Below are 14,178 nucleotides of genomic sequence, written 5' to 3' on the forward strand. Positions count from 1 at the left end.
CATGTGTCAGACACTTAAACTCATTTCAGAGCCCTAAAATCGTAAATTTTCTCGATTGATAGCGGGTGTATTGCTGCATGCAAAGTAACTGTTCCCATCCCCCATCCCCATCCCTTCCCATCCCTCCCACAGCCCTCATCCTCGATCCATCCTTAGAGGACTCGTTAGAGAAGAAGACGGATTTCCGGTCTCGCCTCAGACATTTATTTGTCTTACTTCTTCGATATCTCATCAGTTCTGCGTTTGTGTCGCCAGCTCTCCAAGTCTTGCGCTGATCTCTTTAAGAGTGCAGACAAGGAGGTGAAAGTATTATTTTAATTTTCCAAGTTTAACTGACGTTGATAAATTTCTTGCTTTCCATATATCTTGGTTCCAGGCCCTTACAGAAGAAGATTTATAAAACTTAATTGTTAATTCCGTTGCCACTTTCGCTTGGTCACCTTCCACAATCACCGTCGGGAACGTTTTCTTTCGGTTCGCAAAGAGGAAACTGTAAAGCGGACTTGTTAACTAGATTCCTCTACAAGATGCAAGTATTGGTCATCTAAAACTGTTTTAGACATTCGAGCGGGCCCAGAAAGGGAATTTCATACTCTTTCTGATATTTCCAAGAAGTTTAGATAGGATCAGACAAGTCAACCGATCTATGGTTGCGAAAGAACTTCTCTTATTTTCTCTCTTTTGCGGAGTGGGAGTTACCTCAGATGTATTGGAAGAACGGCGACAGAGATCACAATGCCGTAAACAAACAGTATTTTGTCCTTGCAAGGACAGGCGAGGAATGCCTGGCCATGTCCTTGTGGTAACATGTAGTGATCAAAACGATTCCAATATTCTGCTTTGCCAAGGAAAAGCTTTATACTCAGAGGAGTGTGGAAAAGGTGAGCTTGTTTATGTTTCAGTGCAATTCAAGTTGTATGTTAAAATTACAGTGCTACTTTGGCTGATTTGAAATTACTTGTGCACTGTCAAATTATAGTTCCAAGATTAATAATTGATTTGATATCACTTCAAAGCCTTCAAAGGAGAGTAGAGCTCGAGGAATTGCGAAAAATTACGATATTAATGATAAAAAAAATAAGGCATATTTCTTAAGACCTGAAATATGTTGTCCCAGATTCAAGGCCTTAATTTTTTAAGCCCTTACCTTACAGAAGTGATTAACATGTATCTTCCCCCCACAATATCCATACATTACACAGCAAAGAAGTAATGAGAATATTCAAAATTTTTTATATTGTGGTACAATACTTTATTTAGCTTGAAGTTTGCACCTAGCAAAACCAGCTAGTTTACAGGTAATCATAGTCTTTTTGTCCTGATCTAATACCAAATTCTTGTAACTAATTTGCAAGGAAATTTGTAGTAGCTAGAGGGGAGAATAATCAGTTAGATCTTGAGGGTCAAAGAGTTCTTTGTACGGAAGTTTTATTCACATGCAAGCAGAATTTTTTTTCCCCTTAAATTATTGTTGTGATGAATTTACAAGCATGAATTTGTAAACAGGATTTCTGACTTATCATATGGCTGCTTGCCATACCCTCTTTGGATTGTTTTTTTGTCATTCAATAATACTGGTATATTCAGTTCTTTGAATAGTTAAATACTAAACACTTTGATTTCATAAATGAAACTGGAGAAGCATTCATTGTTCTTATTTACCTCTTGTACAATTTGCAAATGTAGGACTTAGTCCATTGACTGACCCAATATATTCCTTGTAAAAACATGCTCTGTTTCTCAAAATACAGAATCCTTTTCAAAGCTTCAAATGAAAATTTTCATTTTTGTTTACCCAGTTCCACTAGGCCCTAATCTTCCCCTGGGGAGGGTACTCAAGGAAAGTTTGGTTGTACATGTGTATAGTGGTGTTAAAACTTTAACTCCCCAGAATCAACTAGTCATTCTCCCCACTGAGTGCCAGTATTTGTTGTGAAGTAGGCAAAGGAATTTGGTGTGACATCAAGATAATATTATCTAGCTGATAAGCTTTTCTGTTCTCTTAACCTACTTGTAAGAGAACATACAGGAATCATATGGAATAATTATTTCCTTTTTACTTCTGGGTGATAAAGGGTTAAAACCCTGGCAAGGAAGGCTTTCAGTTTTAGAAGTTGAACTAAATATTTTATGTTTTCATAAAAGATAGCATGGTATTATCAATTGTAATTAAAGATTGGGATGCGTCAATCAGCTCTTTCTTGACACTTTGATGTCTATTGACTTATAAGGTTGTCAGTCAAAGTTTGAGCTGTAGTTAAGGGTAAATTTGAGCAAAGCCTAAGGGAAAGTAAAATTATTTTGAGTAAACAGGGGGTTTGAGGTAATCAAGTTGGAATTAGTGGGGTTCTACTTTACATTGTTTATATGTCGAGTAGTTTTTGAAATTTGCCACGTTAGTGTCCTCATAAAATGGTGTTAAACCAGTTGGGTCAAGGCCAGCATAGGCTTTATATCACTGGTGCAATTGTTGTGTGTTGGTTAACACAGCTGGTTATTTGCATGTTGATTGAACTTTGTTATGTTTTCAATTTGGAATTTCATGTGCATCAAAATACTAGATAACTTGAGAGATTTTAGGAGCAAAATGGTAAAGGTGGGGGCAAACTTGTTTTATTGCAGGGGACAAAGGTGGTTGGGCAAACTTACTATGGGATGAAACCTCCAGCCATCTTAGAAATATTTTTCCAATTAATAAAAAGTAATTTTTTAACAAATGTGTTTAAGGGCATTGTTATACAGATATTATTTCAAATAGGGTATCTTGTATGGAAAGAGTAATTGGCTACATGCCAATTCTTGTGGATTATCCAGTAGTCTCCTTGATACAGGAAAAGGCTCACGCGGTCACCTGTGTGGCTTATCATATCTCTAGGATAAAAGTGATGAACCGGCTTTCAAAGGCTTTGCTCAGCCGTAGGCTGACGTTGTATCCCCAGATTTACTTGAATCAAAACAATTTTGATGTTACAAAGTAGTCTCACTGTTTCTCAAAGCATTTTTATGCCACCACATCTTGACAGAAACTAAACAAAAGCTTTAATTGTTTTGTTTTTTGTTTTGTTTTTTTTTTTTCGGAAGGGAGATCATTTGATCTGGGGGCATAAATTTTTTTAGTTGGGTGGGGGTGAATGTGCTTCTGGGTTGATGCTGTGGTGGAATTGTGATCTCCACAAGCGGGCAACTTTGTAATTAAAGACAAATTCAATTTTGCAAAGAAAGGTTTCTTGTTCATCTTAGACATTTTAAATGATCAGTAGCTGTGGCTATACAAAGCTTAGTTTGAGTAGCCTGTGGCTATTTCCTTCCTACAAAATTATCTGTACCAACTCTTTTTTTATTTTGAAGTAGTACTGAATCAGTTAACAGCAAAATGAGCAAATCCACATAGTAATGATTAATTATTTGATTGCTTTCTACTGTAGTGAACTTTTCATCAAAGCGGCACAGACGTGACACTGGAAATTGTATGAATGGAATCATACCAGGCTCCCCCCACACCTTAGATAAAGATCCTCAAGCACTAATGATCAGTGGAAGTAGTATAATGCGCCATCTGGATGACAGGCCAACATTTAAATGCCAAGTCCATTCAAATTTTTCAGCAAATATAACTTGGCTGTTTAATGGCAAACCTCTGGAAAAAAAGTGGTATTATTCATTTGCATCTTGCAAACGAAATTTAGAAGTCAAATACATTTCAAAAAGTGACGCAGGAAACTACACATGTGTTGTGACAAATAAGAAGGGGAAACAGGCGTCAGCTCACGCTAAGTTAATTGTGAATGGTAGGTAACCACCTGTAAAGGTTTGTACTGTAATCTTTGGAGGAAGCTTTTCCCCCTCAGAGCTGACACCCACATATAATACAAGACATGTAGCTCAGCCAGGTCATCCCCTAAATTTTGAAGGGATGAACCATTATCCTTAAATTATAGTAGAGACTGAGCAGGCTTAACTGCTACAGTATATTCTAGTGCTATTATATCTTATTAACCAAGCGCGAGAGTCGTACTGGGAGAATATTGGCCCAAGGTCTTGACGGTATGGACCAAGTGCAGCTAGGTCCGTACAAAAAAGACTGAGGGCCGATATTCTTCCAGTACGGTCTCAAGCAAGCTTGGTTAATAAGAGATTTATTATACAACTGAAGTTCAAAGGGACACAAGTGCGGTATCATTCAGGACCATTCGGGACAGTGCCCGGTCCAATACTGAGAGAATATTGACCGGCAATAGAGCATTTTGATTGGTTGATTTTAGTTATTGGCCCTCTGAATGCCCGAGTCGTGAAGTAAATAGAGTTATGTCTTTAATGTGTGTCTGATAGGTTTAGGAAACTGTTTTCTTTAATCATGTGAAATGATCTTAGAACTGATACATGCTAAGAGCAAACTAGTCAATTTTAAATTGTTGCTTTTCATTAGCACCCTTCAACACAGAATTAAATGAAACAGGAGATGGTTGCTCTACTTTGCCCAAGAAAGCAAAGAACAATTGGAGATGATAATAATAGGGAATAAAAAAAGCTAAAAATTTGATCTTCTGGGGTATTTATTATGGCAGGGGTATGGTCACCTATTGTAAGTCGATCATAAGACATAAAATAAGTTACAATGTCCACGTGCATGCAGCTGGATAATGGTGGAGAGCCTTGAATTTTTGAAAATTCAGCCAGAGAAAATTGGAAAGTTATTTTTTGGACCTTGAAAAAGGTTTGGACATGAAGACAAAATTTTGAGAGTAAACTGATGCACTAGATTTGAATTATTTTTCCAAGCTGCATCAAGCATACAATTAATGAAGTTCTTGTTATTTTGTGTAAAATCTTTGCGAGACAGCCAAATGTAGGTAAAATTACACATTTAAAGATTTGAGTTGAAGGTGATTCCTCATTATTGCACTGCCCATCCTGTACTGCACATAAAAGTCACATAATCAGGGGCAAAAGTGTGCGTGCACTCCAAGAACATGGTGTTATAATTGGTTTTCAACCAATTGACCAGTTAAGAGGTAATAGTGGTAGTCTTAAGTTCTTGAATAAGTATTATAGTGACCTATACTTTTATTGCACAATTTTAGTGTACAAATTGTCCTCTTCAATCTGGAGAAATTCAAAATAAATCATTCATGGGAAAAAAGGATACAGCTGAAAGTGTGCACAAAGCCTGTTACACGATTATGTAGATTTTGATGTTGAAAACAACAACTTGAGTAACGTTCTGAGTTGAGGTCATTTACAATTGCATTATTTTCCCATATATCAAATTATTCCACATGCTCAAGACTTTCTACCTATCAAGTTTTTTTTTTTTCAAGTGTTATGTCAAAAACCCTTGCTCCCAGGTACCACAAAATGTACTGTGAACTGATAAAACGATGCACACGATTAGTGCCAGTACAGGCATAGATTGGTTAAGATTAGCCCATCATATCTTTTCTTGTATTTCTTGAAACAGTCATCGCTAATGAACATTATTACACGACTTGGGCAGTCAGAGGGCCAATAACTAAAATCAACCAATCAAAATGCTCTATTGCCGGTCCAATATTCTCTAAGTATTGGACCGGGCACTGTCCCGAATGGTCCCGAATGATACCACACTTGTGTCCCTTTGAACTTCAGTCGTATAATAAATCTCTTATTAACCAAGCTTGCTCGGGACTGTACTGGAAGAACATCGGCCCTCGGTCTTTTTTGTACGGACCGAGCACAGTGAGGTCCGTACTGTCAAGACCTCGGGCCGATATTCTCCCAGTACGGCCCTCGCGCTTGGTTAATAAGATATATTATTTTATAGAAAGTTTAAAAAAAGTTGTGCGATAACTTATTTTTCTGAGGATCACCTTTAGAGGAGAATGTGGAATTTTTGCAGCAACCTTCTGCAGTGACTCTTCTGTACAGGCTGTAGGTTTAAATATTGTTTGTTACTCTTCAATGAATGTAGGAGAATGAAAAAATTAAAATAGCGTAGAAAAAGTATGTAAATTTGCTCACGAATATTTGTTGTTGGTGCTGATATCGATGCAGTGGACTGGAACTGCTGTTCAGGATTACATTGCATGCATTTTATTATCATTGATACTTTAACTTTGGCTTTGATTTAAAGGAAAAGGTTGTTGTAACAATTGATTCTTACAGAGTCCTCTGTTTGATTTTAGTAATAGATGTCCCAGTTATACAGTCTGTAGGACTGAAACATGGGAACACAGCCTTCATTGGAACCACAGTCAACATAACCTGTAGAATCGAAGGCTCCAATCCACTAGTATCTGGTTTTTTTTTGAAGAATGGCACACCGTTACATGAGGATAGTGAACAGCTAAGTATATGTATTTCCATTCCAAAAATAGCTACAGACTCGTTACATTGGAAATTAAGAACATCACAATTAAAGATGCTGGAAACTACACGTGTCAGGTCATCCGAAATGACATGAATTCATCGAAAACATTTCTTCTTAAAGTTGGTATGGTAAATTACTCATATTTATGTAGTATTTGTTTATACAGTACCAGTTGCTCCATTTAGTGAAAAATCACATCCTAATTTATATGTACTCGTCATCTTACAGTGCTTCTCTCTCTCTCTCTCTCTCTCTCTCTCTCTCTCTCTCTCTCTCTCTCTCTCTCTCTCTCTCTCTCTCTCTCTTCTTTCTTTGTGCTTTTGTAGGTTTTTGTGCCAAAAAACTTCAGTTTTGGTGTTCAGTGTGGTAATTGCTGATTTCCCATTTTTTAGCATTTGGTTTTTGTCAAAAATACCAATGGATTTTTCAGATTTGGTATCCTTAATTGTTCTGTTCCAATTTTCCTGTTTGGGTTCCGGTTTCTCTTTGATGTGAGTGGCAATTAAATTGCACGCCTCTACTGATCTTGTCACCACTGTATCAGATAGGTTAGGGTTTTGATAACAGGGATGTGAAAATTTATTGGTTTTTCATGTGGTTATTTGGTTTTGATCATATTTTTTGCTGTTTTGAAGTTTAAGAATGATTGACTAATAATATGATTGACTCAATCATACTTGATAATTTCTCATTCCTTACTTTTATATATCGTAAATCCAAAGCACCTGTTTGCACAGATAATATCAGGAATTATGAATTAACCTTTCACAGTTTTCATGGTTTGGAAATACTAGCTATCTTTAATATTGGGGGGAGAATTGAAAATCTCTCAACAGAATATTGGATTGAGTTCACTGGAGAAGAAGGGGAGTTGAGTTGATTAATTGTCACAGTTTACAATTTGTTGCTTAGGGATTTTTCCCTTAATTCCTCTAATCCCAGGTTTGGCCAATGAGTTATTTCTCTTTACCCTATCCATAAATGTTCATGCAGAAAGTTGATAAGAAAAATGAAACATGTCAATAAAAGACAACAGTGTAAAGTACATTATCTGAATTAACATCAGTTTCTCAAAAGAGGTTAATTTACTAGAAATGCACTGTAAAGCAGGGATGTAGCCAGGACTTTTCAAAAGAGGGGTCTCACTGAGTCAAACAGAGGGTTCTGCCCAGATTGTCATGTCAACCTTGAGGCTGTGTTTTACTTAAAGTGACATTAGAAGGCTTGCAGGGGTGGGATTGGGTCATGGGCACCCCAGGACCCCCTTGGCCACACCCTTGTATAGACAGTGCAGGTAATTAATAATTGGATCCAGAAGACCTCTGCAGCATACTCAAGAGTGACCAAATAGGAATTTCTCCTTACAGTGTCAATACAATTTCAAGCAGAAGTGAAATGAGAAGAATGAGGAATATCCAGCATGTCATACTTTACAACTAGATTATGAATTAGATTCTCAGAGCTGAAAGTATTAGAAACATGTTGCATGTAGAATGAAGAATAGATTGTTAAATCTTGGGAGTTAATTAATCATTGTTGCCTTCCAGCTGCATTACAAAATTTTATGATCCTCATGATTCATGCCATGGACTTCAGATCAAATTTTCCTCCGTCACTGGAAGTTCGAAATTTTAATCTCACAGATTAGCACTCCAACAGACTTCTTTACATGCTGCTTGTTTGGTGTGTTTACCCATTTCAGATCATGTGATAATATTTTAATGGAGAACTGTCTCTTTTAAATTAGGTACACATAAATTACAAAAGATAAAGCTGGGAATTCCCTTGAGACCTGGAATGAGTAAACAAAACACACAAGCTAAAGGTTCCTAATGCTGCAATCATTTTGGTCACCATAGCAGTTACAGAAAAATGTTGGTAACTAAATTAGCAGTGAGAGGTGCTAATTTGGTAACCTGTGTTTGGAAAACATGAAGGAAGTAGTGATGTTTTGATTACATGGTGTTAATGCTTCAGAGTCAAATTAGAAAAACATTCTAATTGTTGTCTCACACAAATTTATTTCCTTCTTCTTGAATTCTTAAGGTACAGTTTTCTTTGAATTTTCTTTTTATTTCCAGGGACTAATTGTTTGTTTCTCCTGGCCACCAAAGGGTGAATTTCAAATAAGTTTAGCTCAGAGCCATCTAGATATACTTTTTTTAGCTTGTGTGTTTTATTTTCCCAAGGGTATCTTAAGGGAACTCCCTTCTTTGGGATTTGTAAATTACTTGTATGTGTACATTGGAAAAACAAAACTTACAAGCTAAAGATAACTGTTGTTTTGAATTATATTGTAGAACCATGTCCAGCCGGTTTTTATTGCCCCCCAGGAGGAAGTGGTCGCATTCAATGTCCTCAAGGAACATACCAGCCAAACGTTAGCCAGACATCTGAACAGGCCTGTAAACCGTGTCCAGCCGGTTTTTATTGCCCTCCAAAGGCAACTGGTCCCGTTCAATGTCCAATGGGGACATACCAGCCAAACATTAACCAGACATCTAAATATGTCTGTAAACAATGTACAGCCGGTTTTTATTGCCCTCCAGTAGGAAGTGGTCGCATTCAATGTCCTCAAGGAACATACCAGCCAAACATTGGCCAGACATCTGAACAGGCCTGTAAACCGTGTCCAGCCGGTTTTTACTGCCCTCCAGAGGCAACTGGTCCCGTTCAATGTCCAATAGGGACATACCAGCCAAACATTAACCAGACATCTAAATATGTCTGTAAACAATGTACAGCCGGTTTTTATTGCCCTCCAGGAGGAAGTGGTCGCATTCAATGTCCTCAAGGAACATACCAGCCAAACATTGGCCAGACATCTGAACAGGCCTGTAAACCGTGTCCAGCCGGTTTTTATTGCCCTCCAGAGGCAACTGGTCCCGTTCAATGTCCAATAGGGACATACCAGCCAAACATTAACCAGACATCTAAATATGTCTGTAAACAATGTACAGCCGGTTTTTATTGCCCACCAGGAAGAAGTGGTCCTATTCGATGTCCTCAAGGAACGTACCAGCCAAACATTAGCCAGACATCTGAAGAGGCGTGTAAACCTTGTCCTTTCTTTACTAACTCATCAAAGAATTTAGGCCGTGTTCGACCAATTTTAGATGAAGCCGACTGTCCGGGAGAAGATCCAAGTAAAGGTACTGGCTCCACAAATTAATGTTAGAGAGAAGAATTTGCCCTACTTGCTTTTCTGAGTCTGTTTCAAAAAAGGGATCCGTAACCTCCTCAAACATTCAGATAAACAACTGACTATAACCTCTGTTTGTGCCTCGGTCTTTTTTATTGGCCTTTGAACCATAATTGTATCTCGTGATTTGAATTTCATATATATTTCTATATTTTTTTTTTACATGTGTAATTTAAATTACTCATTTCCTTTTCCATCTTTTGACCAGAGATTACAGCATCAACAGATGTCACCAAGATTGCCATAGGAACGGCTATTGGTGTGGTTATCATCTTAGTCTTAGTTTTTCCATTGTTATTTATCGCAAAAAAGAAGCGTTTGCTGTGGTTCTCTTCCTTGGAACACAGACGTGATCCAGAGTGTTACACGTGCCAGCCAATATTAAATGGAGATACAGAAAATGCTGAAGGTGCTGAGGTTTTGAAAACATTGCCAGAAATAGGTATTTAATCAGTTAATTTTATTTTGCAATGTTTAACTTAATTACAATAAATTATCTTACTCATACCCAGTTGGCCCCGGTTATTCAAAGAGTGTATAGCGGCGCTCGTCCGCCGCTAGCTGGACCACACAAAATCCACTGATAACAACGTACCGCACCAAATTTCTTTGGAAACGCCTCCTTCTTTATTATTGTATTATACCGTGAAACTAAAAATTGATTTAAGAAATTAGGGACATGGAAATAGAGAAATGCTTCAGGTAAATCAAACTTACATTATTGCCGGAGCTGGCAAGAGTTGATATCGATTGAACTTTCCCTTCCTTTCCTTAACTAATTTCTTTCCTTACGAGCACGAGTGCTTGCCAAAAACTGATCAAAAGGGCCTTTTATCAAACAAGAGCGCGTGACGAGCCACCTAGTGTGACTTAAAGATTATTAACCAAATCAAACAATGAACAGAAACTCGTACTGTACGGTGCTGCACAAATCTGGTTAGGTGGAAAAGGAGAAGTGTGAAGGTGAGGAGTGTGGAAAATGAGGTGTGTGGAAAATGAGGAGTGTGGAAAATGAGGAGTGTGGAAAATGAGGAGTGTGGAAAATGAGGAGTGTGGAAAACGTGGAGGGTGGAAAATGTGGAGTGTGGAAAATGAGGAGTGTGGAAAATGTGTAGTGTGGAAAATGAGGAGTGTGGAAAATGAGGAGTGTGGAAAATGAGGAGTGTGGAAAATGAGGAGTGTGGAAAATGAGGAGTGTGGAAAATGAGGAGTGTGGAAAATGAGGAGTGTGGAAAATGGGGAGTGTGGAAAATGGGGAGTGTGGAAAATGGGGAGTGTGGAAAATGCGGAGTGTGGAAAATGCGGAATGTGGAAAATGTAGAGTGTGAAAAACATAGAGTGTGTAAAATGAGGAGTGTGGAAAACGAGGAGTGTGGAAAATATGGAGTGTGGAAAATATGGAGTGTGGAAAATGTGGAGTGTGGAAAAATGTGTAATTTTATAAGAGAACTAGTGGCCAGCACACAGCAACTTGTCTTATAGTATTGGGTTTATTAATCCACCGGTTTCGACTTCATCAGGATAAAATACATAGGAACTTTCTTTATACTACACCTTATCAGAATATGTCACGTTCCAAGTTTGGGTGTGAACAACAAAACACCCACAAGAATAACCACAGGATATGATTAAAATCCTGTGCTAGAAGGTGCTTTTGGGGCTTCACGGTTTTAACGTTAAAAACAAAAAGGTAAATGGTAAACAAAAGAATCAAACGAGTGAAACGTTACTCTCAGTATGTTGTAGCTGAAGCATAGCATTTTTTCACTTTTTTCGAGTGTGAAAAACGCAGAGTGTAGAGTGTATATAAAGTAAAAGGACATAAAAATATATTCATGCATAAAAAATTATCTTACCAGGGTAATACTGTTATCGTCTGCAAGCAAAATATCAACCTCGCGCTGATGTTGTTTTCTTTGGCTAGTTAGCCGTGAATATTATGAATTGACAGAAAGCGTCTGGAAAATATTTTTGGTCACGTTCGAAAAGGTGTTACCGTTAACACCTAAATGGTGCAAATCTTGCAAAATACGTTACTTGTAAGCCATGGGTAGATTCAATTGAATTTGCATATTCACAGGTGAGTACAAGTTCGCATTGATCTCCACGTGGTCCACACTGTCCACGTGTTTTCGCGTTGATTTTTTTATTACCCATTTTATACGGTGCTCTTTACATAGCTACAAAATAAAATGCAATGATCCATCTCTTTCTTAAAGAGCATGGACTGCTTGTTGTTATTGACTGTAATGTTTCACTCGTTTGATTGCTCGATTCTTTTGTTTACCTTTTTGCGTTCTTTTAAACTTGAAAAAGTAATTTACGGTTTAGTAGTGAAAACGCAATGATGCATCACCTTCAAGGAAATGGAGTGCTTGTTACTGTTGTTCATATCGTTAAAACCTACTCCTTACCCCACCCGCATGTAAGCGGTTAATTAAAGGCGAATCGGGTGCACCCCCACACTCCGCGTTTTCCACACTCCATATTTTCCACACTCCATTTTTTGCACACTCCTCGTTTTCCACACTCCTCGTTTTCCACACTCCTCGTTTTCCACACTCCTCGTTTTCCACACTCCTCGTTTTCCACACTCTACGTTTTTCACACTCTACATTTTCCACACTCCACACTTTCCGCGCTTTCCGCACTTTTCGCACTTTCCACACTCCGCACTTTCCACACTCCGCACTTTCCGCACTTTCCACACTCCGCACTTTCCGCACTTTCCACACTCCGCACTTTCCGCACTTTCCACACTCCCCATTTTCCACCTAACCCATAAATCTCTATCCGGTGGATAGCCTGGTGAGTTTTACTCTCTCTTATCCGCTGGATAGCGTTATCCGTGCCCTTAATTTATACAAATGTGCCCTGATGATTTAGCATCTGAAGAAAATACTAATTAAAAAATGCTATTTAGTATGTTATGTAACCCCAGCTCCCTTTCAGGTATTTACACGCTGAGTTAAATTTTAAAAAGTAGAGATTACGTTGTTATGGTGGTCATTTAGTTCTTTAGTATCCAATCGCTATGTAAACCTCCCCTCCCGTCCGCTCCCCTCCCTTTCCTTTTCAATTACTGACATTTGATCAGCATGCTTTTTTTCGTGAATTCAGCCATCCGTGCAAATTTGTCTCCCTTAAGTTCAGTTTGTTAACTAGAATCTTATTCATTTTGCCTCACTGCATTTTTGTCACATCCTTACCTGGGTTGTTGCTTTGTTAAGTTTTTTTTTTCCATTTTTACTTATTTTTTCATTCTGTATTTTCCTTTATATTAGTGAGATATTCACTTCTTCCTTTGTGAGTGCATCAAAATGAATTTAAAAAGCTGTGGTTTAAGTATGTGTTGTGCATCTATCAAAAACGTGGTTGGAACATGACACATGGTTTGACTTTTTTCAGATTATGAAGCAAAGCATGATGTGTTTATATGCTACTGTTACAAAGATGTTGACTGGGCGAAAGAACTTCTTGCTGAGCTCGAAAAACGAGGATTCAAGTGTTGTATTGACTTTAAGAACTTCACTGTTGGAGAAACAATAGTGCAAAACATTGCTGAAGCAATTTGCTTCAGTAAAAAAACAATTGCAGTACTTTCTCCAGACTTCATTAAGAGTGATTGGTGTAAAGATGAGCTACACAAGGCGCTTTCCAGGGTGCGATATCATCAGGTTGTACCAGTTATGTACAAGCACTGTGAAATACCCTTTGCTCTTCGAGACACAACCTACCTGGATTGGGAAAACTGTAATGTGAAACCCTACTTCTGGGAACAGCTTGAAAAGGCTTTAAGGAAGCCAAATGGCGAGGCGTACGTAAGCAGACGACTTCAAAACGGAAATCAAACCTTGGAGGTCTCTGCCCGTGTATAGACCATGGCAGAGCCAGGTGGACACAAGTAGGACTTTTTTCTACATAGCATATGTTATGCAACTTGAACTAGCTATAGTGTCGTGTACTAACTTACAAAGTTTAAATTGTTGCTTAAATCATTTGGTCTGCGTATAAATACGATTTTGCACCTTCTCCCTTGTTCAGCAGAGAAGTAGAGGCAGGTTTCCCTAGTCAATAAGTTCTTTAGAGATTAAGATTTACAAGACCCCTTTTGAGAAATAGGCTTCATTGGAAGGGAGCTTTCTTGGAGTTCATGCGCATTTCTTGAACAAATATTTAGTAATTTTTGAGAGTCCCCTATACTGGAAACTGAAAAAATTTCTAAGATCAACCAGTTCATCACTGACAAAAAACTGCTCGATGAGTCGATGGCTTTTACGGCTAACGGTGAAAAATATCTTGGCCATTCTTCGGCTAACGGTTAATTTTCTTTCTATTACGTTACAGTTAACCTATTGTGAAAAACTAGCTCAAAGTATTTTGAGGGGGGCATTGGGGTCTCTTAGAAACCGCAAAACCGCAAAAAAATTCGATCAAAACCGAAAACCGCATGTAAAACCGTCTAAACCGATAAATTTGCACATCTCAGGGCATAGGATAAAATCGGGACTGGACTCTGGACTGGACTGGACCGTGGACCCTGGACCCTGGACTCTGGACTCTGGACTCTAATTTTACTTTTACTGTAATCAGTATGGACAAAATTACGAACAACTATGCGCATCACTCT

The 14,178-nt window shown here is 38.2% G+C and overlaps 1 pseudogene across 1 annotated transcript in view; it reads left to right on the forward strand.

Moving 5' to 3' along the window:
* Positions 1-153: 153 nt before the first annotated feature.
* The window catches only part of LOC148716862 (uncharacterized), a 14,873-nt pseudogene continuing 848 nt past the window's right edge, over positions 154-14,178 (forward strand). The window contains exons 1-7 of the transcript XR_015995528.1: positions 154-881; positions 3,426-3,788; positions 6,162-6,469; positions 8,647-9,498; positions 9,757-9,990; positions 12,957-13,452; positions 14,038-14,178. The exon at positions 14,038-14,178 is cut by the window's right edge and continues 848 nt beyond it. The product of XR_015995528.1 is annotated as an uncharacterized LOC148716862 (transcript). The remainder of the gene's footprint in view (positions 882-3,425; positions 3,789-6,161; positions 6,470-8,646; positions 9,499-9,756; positions 9,991-12,956; positions 13,453-14,037) is intronic.

The sequence above is a fragment of the Stylophora pistillata genome, chromosome 14, assembly GCF_964205215.1.
Source record: "Stylophora pistillata chromosome 14, jaStyPist1.2, whole genome shotgun sequence".
In the NCBI taxonomy this organism is placed as follows: domain Eukaryota; kingdom Metazoa; phylum Cnidaria; class Anthozoa; order Scleractinia; family Pocilloporidae; genus Stylophora; species Stylophora pistillata.